The following is a 19447-nucleotide window of genomic DNA, read 5'->3' on the forward strand; positions in this document are numbered from 1 at the left end:
GTTCAGAAAAGATCACGTCATTGTTAGAGTAATAGTACTGTAACGGTCCTCTTTTGTAAAATAAGCTTGCTAAAATACTATAGGAAATTCCATAGGTCAGAGGTAGATGATGATATGTCACGCCTTCAGCCACAGAAGTAGGTAGCTTCATGCAGACATAGCAATCTTCTATTTCCATAGTTTCTACGTAATGCACTAACAAATTTGCGAAAACATTTAAGTGTGTCTTGTTTCTAACTCCGTGGTAATGTAGTCCTTCCTCATCTGATGCTTCTAAGTCTCGTTTTGTCTGTCTGAGTGCTTTCTCACGTCTTTCTACACTTCGTGTTGTCAGTTCTTCAGTGTCGGTAATCTGAGTAGGGTCAATATTAGTATTTTTGCTAACCATAAAGGGAATGAAAACTGTTAATCCTATCCAAATTAATATTACTATAACTGTACTACATATACACACTTTGCAGCATGTTTTGCAACAACTGCGGCTAGATCTACCACTCACGTTTGTATCAGACATTTTGGCTCAGAAGGAAATTTTAACCCCTCTTTGTAGCTTTTTCCAGGTATTTTTATTGCTGACCAATTTCACGGAGGTTCTTCCTCTTCCTCTGCAGAGTAATCAGGAATTGGTTCTCCGTCGCTTTCGTCAGTAATATCAAGATCCTCAAAGTTTTCCAAGATCAAGTAGGTCCACTCTGGATCCTTGTATTTTTCGTTTTGTCTTTTTATTCTTTCACTCCTTCTCTTGGAGCTATCTTCAGGTATTTCTGCAATTCGGGGACTTCTTCTTATGTCTGCAAGCTTCTCTTGGACTGTTTTTATTCTTAATCTTAGTCTTTTAATATACCTTGGCTCAATGTGCTTCTTTTTCTTGAGTCTTTTAGCTGGCACTGTTATTTGGCTTTCCTCTAATGTTCTTTTATTTTCACTTGTTTGTGGCACTTCAATTTCTGCCTTCTCCCTTTCTGTCTGGCTAGTCCCAGGTCTTGTATCTATTTCTTCTGCCTGGTCGCTAAGCTGGCCTGGTTCAGGTATTTTTTGTGTTTCGCTTTCAACTGTCTCTGTTTCTATGTCCTGAACATGTTCTCCTAGTTCTGTCTGATCCTGCTCGAGCACTTCGATCCCTTTATTTTCTTCTGCTCGAACTATTACACTATGTCTAGTCTGTCCCTTTTCGATATCAGGAGTCTGTGGAGGAGTATCGATCACTTGTTCTGTCCCTGTCTGACCTTCTTCTTCGTCCTCAGTTTTGATGTGAATCTCAATGATCTGAGGGTCTTCGCCTGTGCCTTGCTCGACCTCTCTATTCCACTCTCTGTCTTCCCCTATTCGCTCTCTTGTTCTTAGTGGATCTCCAGTAAGATCGATTATGGGTATCCAATCCTCTGGCCAAATCCTCTGCAGCTCGTCATCAGCTACTTTCGGACCAACGTCTGTGGGCTCCTCGGCAGTACTGGTGCTTGGCCACACGTCATTGGCTACTTCTGGACCAACGCCTAAAGGACCCTCAACGGGATTGGTGCTCGGCCGTCTGATATCAGCTACTTCAGGACCAACGTCTGTAGACCCCTCAGCTGGACAACCTTCAGCTCCAGGCTCCTCGTCTGGTATCACCTTCTTGGTATGGCTGGCATGGATCCACTTGGGAACGCCTGCACACTTCACTGCTGTCGTCGTTACCAGGATTACTTGGCGCTTTTTCCCCCACCTTGGCGCAAGGCAACTTGAACGAGTATGCTTCTTTATCTTAACCCAGTCACCAGGAACCAATTTGTGAACTGGAGTTGTCGGGTTGGCGACGGCGTCTGCCCCAATCTGGCGAGAAATAGAACGCACTTGGTCACCCAGTTGCTTGCAGTATTCAAGTACCAAATCATCAGAAATGCTTAACAGTTTGTATCCTGGTACCCATGCTTGTCTCATCACTCTTCCCATCAATATCTCATGGGGGCTCAGGCCTGTTCTTCGATCTGGAGTGCTTCTGAGTCCCATCAGAACAAGAGGCAGGGCATTTATCCAGTTCAAGCCAGTAGAATCACATATTTTTGCCAATCTATTTTTTATTGTACCGTTTATCTGTTCTACCACTCCAGAAGCCTCTGGATGATATGCACAGTGCAGCTTTTGTGTGATCCCAAATGCTTTACAAAGCTGGGCCAAAATTTCATTCTGAAAATGTCCGCCTCTATCTGAGTCAATAAAGACTGGAACCCCGAATCTAGGTATCAACTCTTTTAGTAAGAGCTTAGCTACTGTTATGGCGTCATTCTGTGTGACAGGGTAAGCTTCCACCCATTTTGAAAATAAGCAGACAATGACAAGGACATATCTTTTTCCCTCACATCGTGGCATGGTAATGAAATCAATTTGTATTCTCACAAAGGGACCCCCTGATCTCCCAATTTTCATCAGTTCAACTTCTGTTTTCTTGCCAGCGTTGAACTGCTGACATGTCAAGCACCTCTGGCAAAGGGACTCTGCTACCTTCCTGAATTTCTTGTTGTACCAAGTCTGTTGAAATACCAGAACCATGACGTCCCTCCCAATGTGTGATCCCTCATGTATCAATCGAGCCATTGGGGCAAGCAGGTGTCTTGGTAACACAGGCATACCATTTGGGCCCACCATGACACCATCCTCACGTCTCGGTTTACAACCTTGTTTTTTCCATTTCTCTTTCTCTTCCCAGGGCGTCACATGCTGCCATTCTCTCACTTCATCCCAAGTAGGCACTTCTTCAAACATTCTAAGTTGGCAGCTGTTTCCAACCCCACCCCGATTGGGATTTATTCTCAGTCGATCCATAGCACATTGTTTTGCCACCCGATCAGCGAAATCATTTCCCAAAGATACAGGGTCAAGGCCCTTCTTATGAGCAACACATTTGACCACTGCCAATTCCTTTGGTAATTGGATTGCCTCTAAAAGGTCTTGGACAACTTTTCCATTCCGAATGGGGGTACCTGAAGAAGTCAGGAATTCTCTTTGTAGCCATAATTGGCCAAAGTCATGCACAACCCCGTAACAGTACTGACTATCAGTATACACTGTTACTTTTTTGTCTTTTCCCAATTTGCAAGCTCTTATCAGGGCGATCAATTCAGCTACTTGTGCAGACTTTACTCCAAATAGATAAGATGCTTCTTCAATTTTGCCTAACGTGACCACAGCGTAGGCAGCACTTAGTCCTCTTAGTTCATGTCTTAGGCATGAACCATCCACAAACCATTCCACATCATGTACAGGCAAAGGAGTTTCTTTAATGTCTGGGCGAGGTTTGGTACTGAACTCTGTCAGGTTAATGCAGTCATGCTCATTATCTCCCTTCTCTTCCATTACCATTGAGTCGGGGAGTAGAGTGGCAGGGTTTAAAATGTTACATCGGGTAATAACGATATTTGCAGCACCCATGAGAATCCTCTCATATTTAGTCAGCCGACTGGGGGTGAGATACTGAGTTTTTGTACGAGTCAATAGGATCACAACTGCATGTGGAACATATACAGTTACAGGATGTCCCATAATGATAGACTCACTTTGTTCTAAACTGGTGCAAGTTGCGGCTACTGCTTTTAGACATCCAGGTAGTCCAGCAGCCACTGGATCCAAAGTGGCAGAAAAATATGCCACAGGCCTTCTGGTCAACCCATGCTCCTGAGTCAGGACTGACAATGCACAATTGTCACGAGTGTCACAGAATAAGCCAAACTCCTTGGAGTAGTCAGGCATTCCCAGAGCAGGGGCTGTACACAGGCAATTTCGCAACTGTGTGAAAGCTGTTAGGCTTTCGTCATTCCATTCAACTGGGTCCTTTGTTCCTTTCTTTATCATTTGTATCAAAGGCTTTGCAAGAACTGCAAATCCCACAATCCATTGCCTGCAATAACCTACAACTCCGAGGAACATTCTGATTTCTTTCTGAGTACGGGGTAACTGCATATTTTGAATTATTCTGACTCTCTCTGAGGTGACTTTTCTGATACCTTTTTCTATCTGGTGTCCCAGATATTTCACTGATTTCGAACAGAACTGTAATTTTTCAGGGGCCACTTTATGTCCCTTTTCACTCAGGTGATTCAGTAGGGCAATGGTGTCAACCACGCAATCCCTATGGCTTTTAGACGCCACCAATAGGTCGTCAATGTACTGTACCAAAACAGATTTTCCAGGTAAGACTAAAGTTTCAAGGCATTTTTTCAAGATCTGATTAAAGATAGAGGGGCTTTCTGTGTACCCCTGGGGGACCCTGTTCCAGACATACACGTTACTGTTGAAAGCAAATGAGAAAAGAAATTTGCTATCTGGATGCAATGGGATCGAAAAGAAAGCATGACATAGGTCTATCACAGTGAACCATTCAGCATCCCAGGGAATCTGATACAGGATGACTGCTGGGTTTGGGACAATGGGACAGCAAGGAACCACAATTTTGTTTACCTTTCTCAGGTCCTGCACTACTCAGTACTTGCCACTAGGCTTCTTAATGCCCATAATGAGTGAATTACACGGGCTACTCATTACTTCCTGTATGATGTTTGCTTCTAGCAATTTTTGTACTTCAATGGCAACACCTGCTCTCACTTCGGCACTCATTTTGTAAGGCTTAGTGTTAGGGTAAACTGCATTTTCTTTCATTGTTATCTGTATGGGATCTACGTTTTTCATTAACCCTACATCCTTTCCAGTAAAGTCCCACACTTCTGACTTCACTGTCTGCTGGAGTTCTTCAGATAAGTCCTGTATAGTCATTCGTTTTATTTCTGAGTCAGGTCTAATTAACATTAGCTTGTAGATACCGTCTTCATCTGGTGTTTGAATTTCGACGCCCTTTGGTGTGCAAAAGATGGTACAATTCATTTTGCACAGCAAATCACGTCCCAGCAAATTTACCGGACTGGTATCACAGACAACAAATCTGTGCATTTGTTTAAAGTTTCCAATTGAGATCTCCATGGGTTCGGTAACAGGTGTACTAATCAATTGATTAGATACTCCTACTACTTGGATTGCTTCTCCCGAGAGGGGTAGGTTTGGAACGTCCACTGTTCTCACAGTAGAACGGGTAGCGCCAGTGTCCAATAGAAAGGTGACATCATTTCCATCAACCTTTCCTTCAATGTATGGCCCTGACTGGTCTACTGGCAAAGAGGCGCCAAGTACGCACTCCTCGTCCTCCCCTCTCAGGCCCCGTCAGTATTGGTCATCACAGAAAAAGGTGTCGTTCAACAAATACTGCGAAGTTGCTGTATTTCTATCCTCATTGCCTCCCCAGACTTCTACATCATCACCCTGTGGGGACTTCCCTTTAAATATAGGCTTTGGCGCTCGAGGCACTTGAATCGTTTTTACCTGTTGCTGGGTCTTTCTTTGCTTTTCATTCTGCGTCTGTGGAATTAAATCAGGTGTTTGGGCATTATCAACTTGTAAATACGGACACTCGTCTTGCCAATGTCCAATTTCTCCGCACTGATGGCAGGGAAATTTATTTTTGGCTTCCTCCCTACTCATTTTAGGTCGGGGCTTTCCTCCATTCCCTCCCCCAGGACCTTGGTTCTGAGTAACTTTATTTAATTTACTCAGTTGCTTTTCTTGCTGTTCTGCGAGCTTTACTTGAGCCCACATCACTTTCTCCTTCAGGGCCTTTTTCTTTTCTGCCATTTCGTCCTCACAGTACTTTGCGTACCGTAGGACCTCATCTATCTTTTTGGTATGCCAACAGATTTTATTATCCTTTATCCACTGACAAATTTCGGGTCTTAAACCGTTTACAAACCTGTAAATGAAGTGGGTCATGTCCTTCATCTCGATGTTATCTATACCACTGTATGTTTTGAACACCTGCAACAGCCTTTCATAAAAAGAGTGCACTGTCTCGTCCCTTTCCTGCGTGGTTCTATCTATTTTGGTCCAATCAGTTTCCTTTGCAGGTACTTTTATTTTCAAATGTTGAATTACCTGTTCATACTTCCTCATCACTTCCTTTGATGGTTCCCCTGTCTTGTCATCTCTCGGGTATTCCTCACTAGGCCAGGCGATGGCTATTTTACACTCAGTCCACAGATCCACAGGGACCACTATGTCGAAGAACCCATCCAGGTCTTTCCATAGGCATTTCTGCACTTTTACGAATCTCTCTACCTGCCGCTACCAGTCGACTGGTTTTTCTCGTAATTTTGGAAAGTCATTTGTGAAGGACACTATATCCTGTCGGGACCATGGGACGTGTACATATCTTCCCCCTGGCACTTCACGCATAGGGCATAACTGTTCTGGCTTTTCAGCTTCTCTTAGAGCGAATTCGGGAGTTACCTGCCTAGACCTGGCCTCATCTTTCTTCCTAGCCCATCTGGCTTTCCATTTTTCCACGTCTCCCCATTTCTGCAACACTGTCAATAGTTCCTTGACCTGTGCCTTTTTCCCTGACACATTCAGGTTTTCCAAATCTTTGTCTGAAAATTCTGCTCGGTAGGGTTTCTGCAAGGGTTTCGATTTTGAAATGTCTATTCCCATACTAGCAGCAGTATCGGTCAATTTTTCATGAAGTACTCGGACATTGCGGGTAAGACTTTTGCACATAAACAACAGTTCTTCTTCAGAGTAGGTATTTAATCTGTCTAATCCTACGTTTCCTGCCATTAATTCTTCGATTTCTACTCTCAGTTTGTAGAGGTCTAAAGGTTTCGTTTGCGAAGTTTGTTTCTCTAATTCTTGACTCCATCTTTCAATTTCTTCAGGTGTGACCAAAGTGACACTTCTAGTACCCGAAGTCGATTCCATTTGAATCTCCCTCGCATTGAAAGGATTATGTCTTTTCTGCATTCTTTTCCCTGTATTTCTAATGGGCAGATCCATCAGTGAGACTTCAGATTCACATTCGCTCGTCTGTTCATCTACAATTAAGGGTTCTGGTCTGGACTGTGCTATTACGGGAGTAATGACTGGAGGTTTTGGACTTTCATGCCGATCCCCGTACAATGAAACTACGGGTCCGATTGTTACTGGGATTGTCAATGCTTTAGGACTGGTATTTAACTGGGTCATTTTCTGAACGATCTCAGCTCTCTGTTTTGCTAGAACCTCCCGCTCCTTTTCTTCCAGTAATCTCTCTATAGATTGGTCATGTAACACCTGCGGGGTTAGTGTGGGAGCATAACTTGGGGCAGTGGGATGAGTCTCACTGGGTCCTTCACCACAATTTGGTCTTGGGAATAAACTTCCTGTACCTAGGGATCTTCTTTCTTCCTCATACTGTGACTGTAATAACGGCATTCCTGAACTTGAGGGTCTCATCTCGCCTCCGTAGGGAGGTCGAGAACAAAAATCTCCTTCACGGGAATATCCTGTCTCCCCACTAGCTGACATCCTGGGGTAAATGTTTCTTGTATCCACTGGTCCTAGACTCTCGGTATAGGGAGGAATGTGGTAACCCCCTCCTACACTTGCGGACCTAACTTCTTCCTGAGGAGGAAGTCTTCGGGAAATATCTCCTGTACTGGAAGGTCGATGTCCCTCATTATAAGGAGGTGGACTTCTTGTACATAGGTCATCTAATAATTTATCATCCGACTCTCCGATGGCTGCCCAATGTTTAGATTTTTCCAACCGTTTCTGTCCCCCAGTAGGATCATCTGCTGGCATCATGGGAAACAATCCCTCCACTATCATATTCTGCCTCCACTGTTTCATCTTTTTAGCTCGTGCTTCCTGCTTCAACTTTGGATAAAATTTAGTTAACCCTTTGTCCATCCGTGGCTTATCCCTTTCGAAAGCCTCGATTTCCCATTCCTCTAGCGCTTCATACTGCGTTAATCTAGGTCTGGGATGTAAATCATTCATTCGGGTTCTCAAATTAAATAGAATTCTGCTGTTAAATGTTCCATCTAACGGAAAAGCCAATACTCCGTCATCTTTCGTGTATTTCACCCAATTCTCCAACCATACACATGTGTTGTACCCTTTATCGAACATCATGAAAGATGCGGGAGTGTTGGGTTGCGGTATGACAACACCTTCTCTAGTTTTAATCGGCTTGTCCTTTTTGAAATAATTTTTCACCTTATTTACAAGAGATACTTTTCTCTTAGTTCCGTACATAATGTCGTTTTTAACTCCTTCCCACTGATCGTTCTCAAATCCCATATGTCGTGGATCAGGTCTGGTATGCGGTCTATACGAATGCCACATATGATTTTTACGAGTGATTTTGTTTACAAAACCACTTCCAATCCAAGTGCGTCTATTATTTTCGTGCGACCAATGAAATGCACGAGTTCAAATAATCTCGACCAATGGGTACGCAGCCCTTTCGTGAGACAATTCCCACGCTCCGGCGCTCACCCCTCCTTTACAATTCCAGCTCCGCTACCAGCCCACTGCGTCTACCAATCCCAGCGCGGCACGGAGTGACGTCAGAGCAGCTTCGCAACTGACTCCCTCCTTCACAAGGTAACGGAAACTTTCTTTCTTTCTAAAGGGCTTAGTGCTTGGTTATTTTACAACGAATACACATTCGCCACCGTGCTCAAGTGTCTAGACAGGAAAAATTTTGTTTCGCTGCAAGTAAACTACTTCCATTTACTTTTCACTCACTACGGGTAGATCTCTTCTGCCTACCCTTCACACTAGCATTGGGGCACCTGCTACTTCCCTAGACTCATCCACTTCTCCGGGATATATTTGAGACTAAGGTTTCCCCAGCGAACCCCTTTGCTTTCACGCAAGCTCCGATGAACCCGCTACTCTTCCGATGTGACCCTGACTAGGTTACGCCACAATGGGAATTTTGCCAATGAACCTCGTTACTAACATTTATTCAATCATATATTCAGAAAAAAAACCCTAGTTAGTGCTTCCAGTTCTGCCTAACCTGCACCAACCTTCCTTAGAGCAGGCGACCTCAACGCGAATGGATTCTATTCACCACTCGCTATTCAATTCCCCGGGGACTTCCGACACAACAAATAACGCTTAACTTACAACTGTGTTAATACATATATCAGTACAATAATAGAAAAAAAACAATTTAAAACATTTCATAACTTTTCAAAGCAAACACTTCAAGTGAGTGATCAGATCACCCGAATTGCCTACTCTTGTTAGCAGCATCCGACTTAACTAGACTAACTAGTCCTACCTATCCTTTAACTAGTCCCTAACCATAACTCTGCTACCAGAAAATTACTGCTAGAGATCGCGGGTCACCCGACCAATAATTTCGCCACTTCTGGCTTCGGGCCCATATACTTTACTTTATCATATACATTGATCAGATGACCACGCAATCTACTACCAATAATTGTGAGTTCCCTTTCGATTTATTTCCAGTGTACCCAACTTACCATCCACCGCTATGGGTACCTATGACATCGATGGGTCAGGGAGCTAGCTGTAAAAGGAAAAGCAGCAAAATACACCATTCAAAATATGACTTTACTTTTTATAAAATGACCACGGACAACTGGAAGTTTTGAAAAGTTTATCTTAAATTCAAATAAGGGCAGTCATACAGCTTTATCAATAGAATACTAGTGCGACAGGGAACCCGCTAAGTGAGAGGAAAACTAAGATAAGGGGCAAGGTGAACACGCTATAAATCTGAGTTACTTAGTCAGTTTTCGAGAGAAAAACCAAGACCATATCAGGAAGTTGCAAACTGCAATACAGAAAATGATTTCTAAAAGGTAGGGTAACATAGGAACACGCTATGAAATCAAATGCAAATGACTTTATGAAATGCAATGGTTGCAGGAGAAAGCATGGAAAATTATCACGTGCAAAGGTATGTCTTTATTGAAGCAAAGACAGAAAAATAGAAAGGTGCAGTTTAAGAGTTTCAGAGCAATATTTACCTAGACTGGTGTGAAAACCAACCCTGGCCACGGGTCAGTTAAGGACAGGAAAACCCTCAAGGAAGGATAACCCTCAGTAGGACAGCAGGTGCAGAATGGACACCCCAGGACAGGACAGGAAACCCAGATTCGGATCAGGACAGGACCACCAGGATACGACCAGCACCCGCAGTTTGGAAGCAACGCCTGCGCTCCACCCTCTCTGCAGCTATCGATCAGGACCCCGATTGGGTCAGCGAATTCCCAGAAAAAGTGCTCCGCCAGCACTTAAGGTTCAGTAAAACCTTCAGAGTCTATGGTCAAATTTCGGACAGAGAGCTCCGCAGCACCTCTGTATCAAGTCACCTATTGAGTGCGTTGGGTCAGTGACAGGTCAGCTATTCAGACAAGTCGGACAAATTCTCTAGCTAAACCTAGGCTAGTTATACTGTTTTGGGACAGGGTACCACCCCCCAAATGTTGCAAAGTGTCAGAATCCCCAATTTGGATTGGTCCTAAGGTAGGCTTTGGTTAACACACCAATCAGAACAGACTATTCTAAGGCCTAATTTGCATCCTAAGGTGCCGCCTAGCAAGATTTGGGTTCCCACGAGAAGTCGCACGGAATACAATGAAACTTATACATTTGTTACAATATAGGGACATTTGCTCCATCCTCCTGGGTCAGAGGCAATTCTCCCAGGAGCATCTTGACTGTGGCTGCCAGCTGGCTGAGTTCCACGGTCCAAGGTTGTCTTTGGCCTCGCATTTTGAGCATGCGCAGAAAGGACCTTCAAAATGGCTCACGACCCATTCGGACCCCCATTTCCCGTGATACATGAAAAGTAAGCGAAAACAAATTAGTACATAAAAATAAATGAATGTATTACATGTCATGATTTCACATTTTAGGTTCATCATTATAAAAATATACTATGCATTATTGGTAAGTGCAACAAACAATTTCACAAGTGCAGCAGCACAAAGCTTCACCACGTTATAGCCATCTTATTGCTTATTACGCATGCGCACCCTTTCCCTCCAAAACTATCTCTACATGAAGTCACGTGAGTGTGACTGACACATGCGCAGAAGAGGAAAGTCAAGCAGCGGCCATTTTAGAAACACGGATTAATCGTATTAGTAAAACACATAGGCAAGCTTCTCTATCATACATATATATCGGAAATAAAAGATATTAGTAAAACATACAATTCGTTACGAGGTTACAACGGTTTCGAGGTTCATGAATCGAGCAAGTCGCGATGCGAAATCTTGCTCTATCAGTGCCACGTGTGTTTTCTTTCAAGGGCCCCCAGAAAAGTTTTGGTAGGTGTGTTTTCTTTCAAGGGCTCCTCAGAAAAGTCGTGGTAGGTGTGTTTTCTTTCAAGGGCCCCTCAGAAAAGTCGTGGTAGGTGTGTTTTCTTTCAAGGGCCCCTCAGAAAAGTCGTGCTTGATGTTCTTTTCTTTCAAGGGCCCCTCAGTAAAGTCGTGCTTGGTGTGTTTGTTTTCAAGGGCCCCTCAGTAAAGTCGCGCTTGGTGTGTTTTCTTTCAAGGGCCCCTCAGTATTCGTGCTTGGTGTGTTTTCTTTCAAGGGCCCCTCAGTATTCGTGCTTGGTGTGTTTTCTTTCAAGGGCCCCTCAGTAAAGTCACGCTAGATGTGTTTTCTTTCAAGGGCCCCTCAGTACAGTCACGTTGTTGTGCCTTTCTTTCAAGGGCCCCTGAGTAAAGCCTTGCTTGGTGTGTTTACGTTCAAGGGCTAACTTCCAAATCAACACACTGAGGAAAATTAAGCCTTTCCTCCCTGCCGAAGACTTCCAAACTGCTGTACAAGCTTTAGTGATCCCTCGAATAGACTACGGAATTGTGGCCCTCAGCGGACTCCCACTATCCACAACAGCACCCTTAAGAGCCTCCCTCAACGCTGCCGCGAGACTCATTACTGGCTCAAGAAAACATTCGCATATATCCCCAGACTTAAAGTCTCTAAAATGGCTGCCTTTTGAAGCCAGTATACAGCTAAAAATTGCTATTATGACACACGCGGCCGTGCACCACAAGGCACCCAACTACCTCGCTCACAAGCTGTGATATCAGGTGGTTCGAGAACCAATAGAAGTACAAAAAATCTACTCCTGAAACCTCGTAGATTCCGGAAAGAGAAAACATACAAGCGCTCCTTCTCAGGAATGGCACCCAGGATCTGGAATGCGCTCCCTCCTGAAACGAGGCTTATCTCCTCCACTGCACTTTTCAAGAAAGAGGTGAAATCCATCCTTCTGGCCAAGATCCCCTGAACCTTATAGGGGCTGGACCAAAGACTCTGCATTGCTCTGTATCATTGCTCTCCTTGTCCTCTGTCACTATACCTCTACTTGATGGGCGACACTATTACGCTACTCTATTAATACCGACCAATATATGTTACACCTTGGCTTACTGAGTCACTCTCCCGATGCCCCCACTCATTGTTCACTATACACTAAGAGATTGGGATAAGCCATCCACACACCCAAGGTGTACCTGAACATCTCTGTAGCGGGTTCAATGACTGGTGTCGTCTTATATTACTTGTCTACCAGTTTGTATATTGATATGTTTTATGTATGTTATTATTATCCTACCATGTCAGTGACTACTATACTGCTTCCATTATCTCTGTTCATCCCTACCTCCCCTACCCTGTCTTTGTGAAGCGCTCTGATATCCGCAAGGATCTTGTTCGCGCTATATAAAACTTTGAATAAATAAATAAATAAGGGCCCCTGAGTATTCGTGCTTGGTGTGTTTACGTTCAAGGCCCCCCTAGTAAAGTCGTGCTTGATGTGCTTTTCTTTCAAGGGCCCCTCAGTATTCGTGCTTGGTGTGTTTTCTTTCAAGGGCCCCTCAGTAGAGTTGCACTTGGTGTGTTTTCTTTCAAGGGCCCCTTAGTAAAGTCGCGCTTGGTGTGTTTTCTTTCAAGGGCCCCTCAGTAGAGTTGCACTTGGTGTGTTTTCTTTCAAGGGCCCCTCAGTAAAGTCGCGCTAGGTGTGTTTTCTTTCAAGGGCCCCTCAGTATTCGTGCTTGGTGTGTTTTCTTTCAAGGGCCCCTCAGTAAAGTCACGTCATTGTGCTTTTCTTTCAAGGGCCCCTCAGTAAAGTCGCGCTAGGTGTGTTTTCTTTCAAGGGCCCCTCAGTATTCGTGCTTGGTGTGTTTTCTTTCAAGGGCCCCTCAGTAAAGTCGCACTTGGTGTGTTTTCTTTCAAGGGCCCCTCAGTAAAGTCGCGCTAGGTGTGTTTTCTTTAAGGTGCCTATCAGTAAAGTCACGCTTGGTGTGTTTTCTTTCAAGGGCCCCTCAGTAAAGTCGCGCTAGGTGTGTTTTCTTTCAAGGGCCCCTCAGTAAAGTCACGTCATTGTGCTTTTCTTTCAAGGGCCCCTCATTAGAGTCGCACTTGGTGTGCTTTTCTTTCAAGGGCCCCTCAGTAAAGTCACGCTAGGTGTGTTTTCTTTCATGGGCCCCTCAGTAAAGTCGCGCTAGGTGTGTTTTCTTTCAAGGGCCCCTCAGTAAAGTCGTGCTTGGTATGTTTTCTTTCACGGGCCCCTCAGTATTCGTGCTTGGTGTGTTTACTTTCAAGGGCCCCTCAGTAAAGTCGCGCTAGGTGTGTTTTCTTTCAAGGGCCCCTCAGTAAAGTCGTGCTTGGTGTGTTTTCTTTCAAGGGCCCCTCAGTAAAGTCACGTCATTGTGCTTTTCTTTCAAGGGCCCCTCAGTAAAGTCGCGCTAGGTGTGTTTTCTTTCAAGGGCCCCTCAGTATTCGTGCTTGGTGTGTTTTCTTTCAAGGGCCCCTCAGTAAAGTCGCACTTGGTGTGTTTTCTTTCAAGGGCCCCTCAGTAAAGTCGCGCTAGGTGTGTTTTCTTTAAGGTGCCTATCAGTAAAGTCACGCTTGGTGTGTTTTCTTTCAAGGGCCCCTCAGTAAAGTCGCGCTAGGTGTGTTTTCTTTCAAGGGCCCCTCAGTAAAGTCACGTCATTGTGCTTTTCTTTCAAGGGCCCCTCATTAGAGTCGCACTTGGTGTGCTTTTCTTTCAGGGGCCCCTCAGTATTCGCGCTTGGTGTGTTTTCTTTCAAGGGCCCCTCAGTAAAGTCGCGCTAGGTGTGTTTTCTTTCAAGGGCCCCTCAGTAAAGTCGCGCTAGGTGTGTTTTCTTTCAAGGGCCCCTCAGTAAAGTCGTGCTTGGTGTGTTTTCTTTCACGGGCCCCTCAGTATTCGTGCTTGGTGTGTTTTCTTTCAAGGGCCCCTCAGTAAAGTCGCGCTAGGTGTGTTTTCTTTCAAGGGCCCCTCAGTAAAGTCGAGGTTGGTGTGTTTTCTTTCAAGGGCCCCTCAGTAGAGTTGCGCTTGGTGTGTTTGTTTTCAAGGGCCCCTCAGTAAAGTTGCGCTTGGTGTTTTTTCTTTCAAGGGCCCCTCAGTAGAGTTGCACTTGGTGTGTTTTCTTTCAAGGGCCCCTCAGTAGAGTTACACTTGGTGTGTTTTCTTTCAAGGGCCCTTCAGTAGAGTTGCGCTTGGTGTGTTTTCTTTCAAGGGCCCCTCAGTAGAGTTGCGCTTGGTGTGTTTTCTTTCAAGGGCCCCTGAGTAAAGTTGCGCTTGGTGTGTTTTCTTTCAAGGGCCCCTCAGTAAAGTCGTGCTTGGTGTGTTTTCTTTCAAGGGCCCCTCAGTAGAGTTGCGCTTGGTGTGTTTTCTTTCAAGGGCCCCCCAGTAAAGTCACGTCATTGTGCTTTTCTTTCAAGGGCCCCTGAGTAAAGTCGTGCTTGATGATCTTTTCTTTCAAGGGCCCCTGAGTAAAGTCGTGCTTGGTGTGTTTTCTTTCAAGGGCCCCTCAGTAGAGTTGCGCTTGGTGTGTTTTATTTCAAGGGCCCCTCAGTAAAGTCGTACTTGATGATCTTTTCTTTCAAGGGCCCCTGAGTAAAGTCGCGCTTGGTGTGCTTTTTTTTCAAGGGCCCCTCAGTAAAATTGCAGTTGGTGTTTTTTCTTTCAAGGGCCCCTCAATAGAGTTGCGCTTGGTGTGCTTGTCTTTGAAGGACCCCTGAGTAAAGCCGCGCTTGGTGTGCTTTTCTTTCAAGGGCCCGTCAGTAAAGGCGCGCTTGGTGTGTTTTCTTTCAAGAGCCCCCCAGTAAAGTCGTGCTTGGTTTGTTTTCTTTCAGGGGCCCCTCAGTAGAGTTGCACTTGGTTTGTTTTCTTTCAAGGGCCCCTCAGTAAAGTCGCACTTGGTGTGTTTACGGTCAAGGTCCCCCTAATAAAGACGTGCTTGGTGTGCTTTTCTTTCAAGTGCCCCTCAGTAGAGTCACACTTGGTGTGTTTTCTTTCAAGGGCCCCTCATTAGAGTCGCACTTGGTGTGCTTTCTTTCAAGGGCCCCTCAGTAGAGTCGCACTTGGTGTGTTTTCTTTCAAGGGCCCCACAGTATTCATGCTTGATGTGCTTTTCTTTCAAGGGCCCCTCAGTAGAGTCGCACTTGGTGGGTGGGGTGGCTCTCCAAACTTTTGTCTTCCACAAGGTTACTTCAGGGTCTCCTGGGAAGGTTCCTTCTTCGTAAAAACTGCAACAGTAACTTCCCTATTGACTTGCATTGAGCACACAGTCGTCTTTCCACTCTGCATACGGCCTCCTTGGGGTTCTTGGGTACTTACCTTGGGTAGTTCCTTGGGTTCCCGGCTCTTCTAAGTCTTCTGGGTCCAGTCTCAACTTCGGCCGTCGGTTACATTCCATTTTATTAGTATATGGTTTGGTCTTCCCCTAGAGACCACTGTGTATTTGTGCTAATTATGTGTACTATTACTGAAGTATTGTGTGTATTGTGATTATATCTCCGGGAAGTAGATATTGCAATGTGTTAGTGAGTGTCTGTAGGAAGGTAGAATCCTTCTGCATGGTTACCCCCACTTTTGCCTGGTGCTAAGCTGTTTTTGACAAGTCTGACTGGGATCCTGCTAATCGGGACCCCAGTCTCTCTGCTTTCTTCCTTAAATTGTAATGGTAAGAACATAGGTATATCCCAGATTGGATACTGTGGTACCCTTATCAGTCCCTGGTATATTGTACTAAGGTACCCAGGGCATAGGTACCCCAGAGGTTGCCCAAGGGCTCAAGCATGCATTATGCCACCCCTGGGTGACCATTTAAAATAGAAGTACAGGCCTCCCATTGCAGCCTGTGTAAGCTGGTGCTAGCACTACTTACTAAAGATATAGGTTTCCTATATCTAAGGGTCACTGCACTTAAAACCTATAAGTCACCCCTATAGCAGGCCTTTACAGTACTGAAGGCAGGGTGCTTGGTTCTAAGTGTGAGGGTGCCCCTGCATGAGGAGGACACCCCAACAGCCTACAGATTCCATTCTCCTAGATTGTAAGTGAAGAACCAAATACCATATAGATACGCACAGAAATAGCATGGCGTAGGGGAGATGGAGCCGACGCAGCTTTCGTTTCACAGCCAGAAAGGATGACCTTTGACGCTGGACTTCCCTGGTTTAGTATGGGAATATCAGCACCTTGCTGTTCCCTATCTGCAGATTCTGTTGCTCTCGAGCCCTCTGTAGTATAAAGTCCCAGTCGCTATAGTGTAACAGTCTCACCACCATTGGTCGAGGTGGAGCTCCAGGTTTAGGCGGGCGAGCCGGGACCCTGTGTGCCCACTCTAGTACATTAAATGGGGATAGACCCTTCGGTGCTACCTCGGTTTTTAGCCATGTTTCCAAGTACTGGACCGCATCTGTCCCCTCCTCACGCTCCGGGACTCCCACTATGCGGCGATTGTTGCGCCGGGAGCGCCGTTCACTGTCCTCCGCTCTTACTTCCAGCACTTTGACTCTATGCGTTACATCATTCAAAGATTGTTGCAGGGTAGCCACGGTATCCGGGATGTCTTTCATACTGGTTTCATGGGTCGCCACTCTCTCCTTGAGCTTCCGGTGGTCGCCCGTCAGTAGGGAGAGATCCGAGCCAATGGCGTCCATCCTCTTCTCTAGTGCCTCCCGCAAAGTCACAATGGCCTGCATAATTTCTCCCAGTGTAGGGTCCCCAGGCCGTCTCGGTCTCCGTCTCCCAACATCACCATCCTCGTCCTCCCTGTGCTGCTCCGACTCGTCCAGGCGCAGCACCTCAAATCCCTTTTTCTTTGACACCCTACCAATTGTGGCAACCGCCGGCAGCCGCGATCAGCGGCACCGGGGGTGTACAAGGTCCCACCCCTCCTCAGCAAGGCACCGTAGTTCCCCGGTATCTCTTCAGAAACCACAGCCTCAGACACCACTCCGAACTTGTGCTGCGCCGACCCGTCTGTCGCCAGTCCACGTCAACAAGGTCCCTCTGTCCTTCACAGTTTTGTGTTGTGCCCCCCGTCGCCGATGCAGGGCTCCTAGGACAAGACCTTCGCTCCTGTAGGAACTCTCCGGGTCTGTTCTTTCCCCCACCGCAGGCGCATTCAATAAAGTCGTGTGGGTCAATGACCGTAGTCCAGCCACCTCCTACCTGCCGTGCGTTGACGCCCCTCAGAGAAGGCCCGCGCCGTGGGGCTGCTGGACACCAATCAGTAAATCTCTATGCAGTGTCTCAGGTATGCAGCCTACAAGGTTGTGGCCCAGCTCTCCTTCTGTCCGATCCCACTGCAGCTCCACCACATGCACAGCAGCTCCGAGATGCACCACCAGCACTATGCTAGTTCCACTCTCCCTCAGGTTGCCCACCCCTCGTGCAATCGCCCTCTAGTGTCACCGGCCCAAGGATCCTCGAGCCAGTCTCTCTGGACTCTGCTTCGCTGCCACAGTCCACACGCCAAGTATTGTGCAGGGGAGTTCCACCTTGTTCTCCCCCTCCGTCACCCAAGCCGAACAGTCTGTGGGGAATTCATGCACCTTGGGAGCAGCAATCTCCGCCGCTGAACATGGCCACCATTTTGTCCCTCTCCGCTGCAGACAGACTCAGGGGGGATGAGCATCTATTTCTGCAGGTGCAGGGATGAACACTGCTAGATTCACCCAGATGTCCAGGAGGTAGTGAGGGCGGCGCGCTGCCGGAGCGAGGCGGGAATCAAGAGCACACCCCACCTCACAGCCTCGGAGAAGCCCGGGAGGCAAGACGCAGGCTGGGGCCGTGAACTCCACTTCCCCCCCAACTCCGGGCCACTCTGCAGACCGCTCAGGTCCGCCTCGGTCCACTTTCCGACAGGCACTGAGCTCCGGTCCAGTCTCCAGGGCTCTACCACCACAAGCGTGTGTCACTCAGCTCGACTATCGGAGCAACAATGCCCTCTGAATCTCAAGGTAATGGTGCAGATTGGTCTCGGGCACCGTCATTTTACAGTCAGGCAACCGCAGCCGGCCAGCCAGGGAATATCTGCCCACTCCCACTGCTTCGTATTGCCTCCTTACTGCGGGTGTCCAGGGAAGCCGCAACCTCCTCTCCGGTAGCTTCAATTAGGATCGTAGACGCTCCCGGGGCATCCCCTGCAGCAGCAGCCGTCCTCGTAGTCAGGCGTCTGTTCTGCCGCACAGGGCCGCCATTTTGGGTCTCAACTCAGCGGCCCACGGCAAGAAAGGAAAAAGCTCGTTCTTCTCCCCTATTGCCCTCGCTGGTGCCCCGAATTCTGCCCAAAGCGGGCACCAGCTGGTCCGCCAGCAAATGCAGTGCCGGGGGCCCAGTTTAAGTATCAGGATCAGTTAGTATGGAGGGCAGCCGCGGAGGAGCTCTGGGATCTGCTGCTGCTCATATCGGCGCTTAAGCCACGCCCCAGGTACCGTGCTCTCCATGCCACTGGAATTGCAAAAAACACAGTTGATGGACAGAATGTAGAACAATGCCATACATTCACCCCAGTACAAGGATCTGGGCCTAAATCCATCTTTTTTTGCACTCCACACCACCTTGGATTAGACACTGGCTATATGCAAATCAGCTCTGACCCTGTGCCTCATGGTAACAGTCCAGTCCGAACTACCAAGCCATGTCTTTCCCAGACCGGAATCAAGCATCCAAGGACCGGTTTCTGGCTATCAGCCTTCATCAGCCTGGATAGCTTGACTCCAGTGGTGTGGAGAGCCTGGGACTCACGTCTGAGCATTCCCAGCCCACTCCAGGCCTAAATCCATCGTTTTTTTGCACTCCACACCACCTTGGGTTAGACACTGGCTATATGCAAATCAGCTCTGACCCTGTGCCTCATGGGAACAGTCCAGTCCGAACTACCAAGCCATGTCTTTTCCAGACCGGAATCAAGCATCCAAGGACCGGTTTCTGGCTATCAGCCTTGATCAGCCTGGATAGCTTGACTCCAGTGGTGTGGAGAGCCTGGGACTCACGTCTGAGCATCCCCAGCCCACTCGGGGTGAAATTGCAAAAAACACAGTTGATGGACAGAATGTAGAACAATGTCATACATTCACCCCAGTACAAGGATCTGGGCCTAAATCCATCGTTTTTTTGCACTCCACACCACCTTGGGTTAGACACTGGCTATATGCAAATCAGCTCTGACCCTGTGCTTCATGGGAACAGTCCAGTCCGAACTACCAAGCCATGTCTTTCCCAGACCGGAATCAAGCATCCAAGGACCGGTTTCTGGCTATCAGCCTTCATCAGCCTGGATAGCTTGACTCCAGT

This window comes from Lissotriton helveticus, chromosome 12 (assembly GCF_964261635.1).
Source record: "Lissotriton helveticus chromosome 12, aLisHel1.1, whole genome shotgun sequence".
NCBI classification, from domain to species: Eukaryota; Metazoa; Chordata; class Amphibia; order Caudata; family Salamandridae; genus Lissotriton; species Lissotriton helveticus.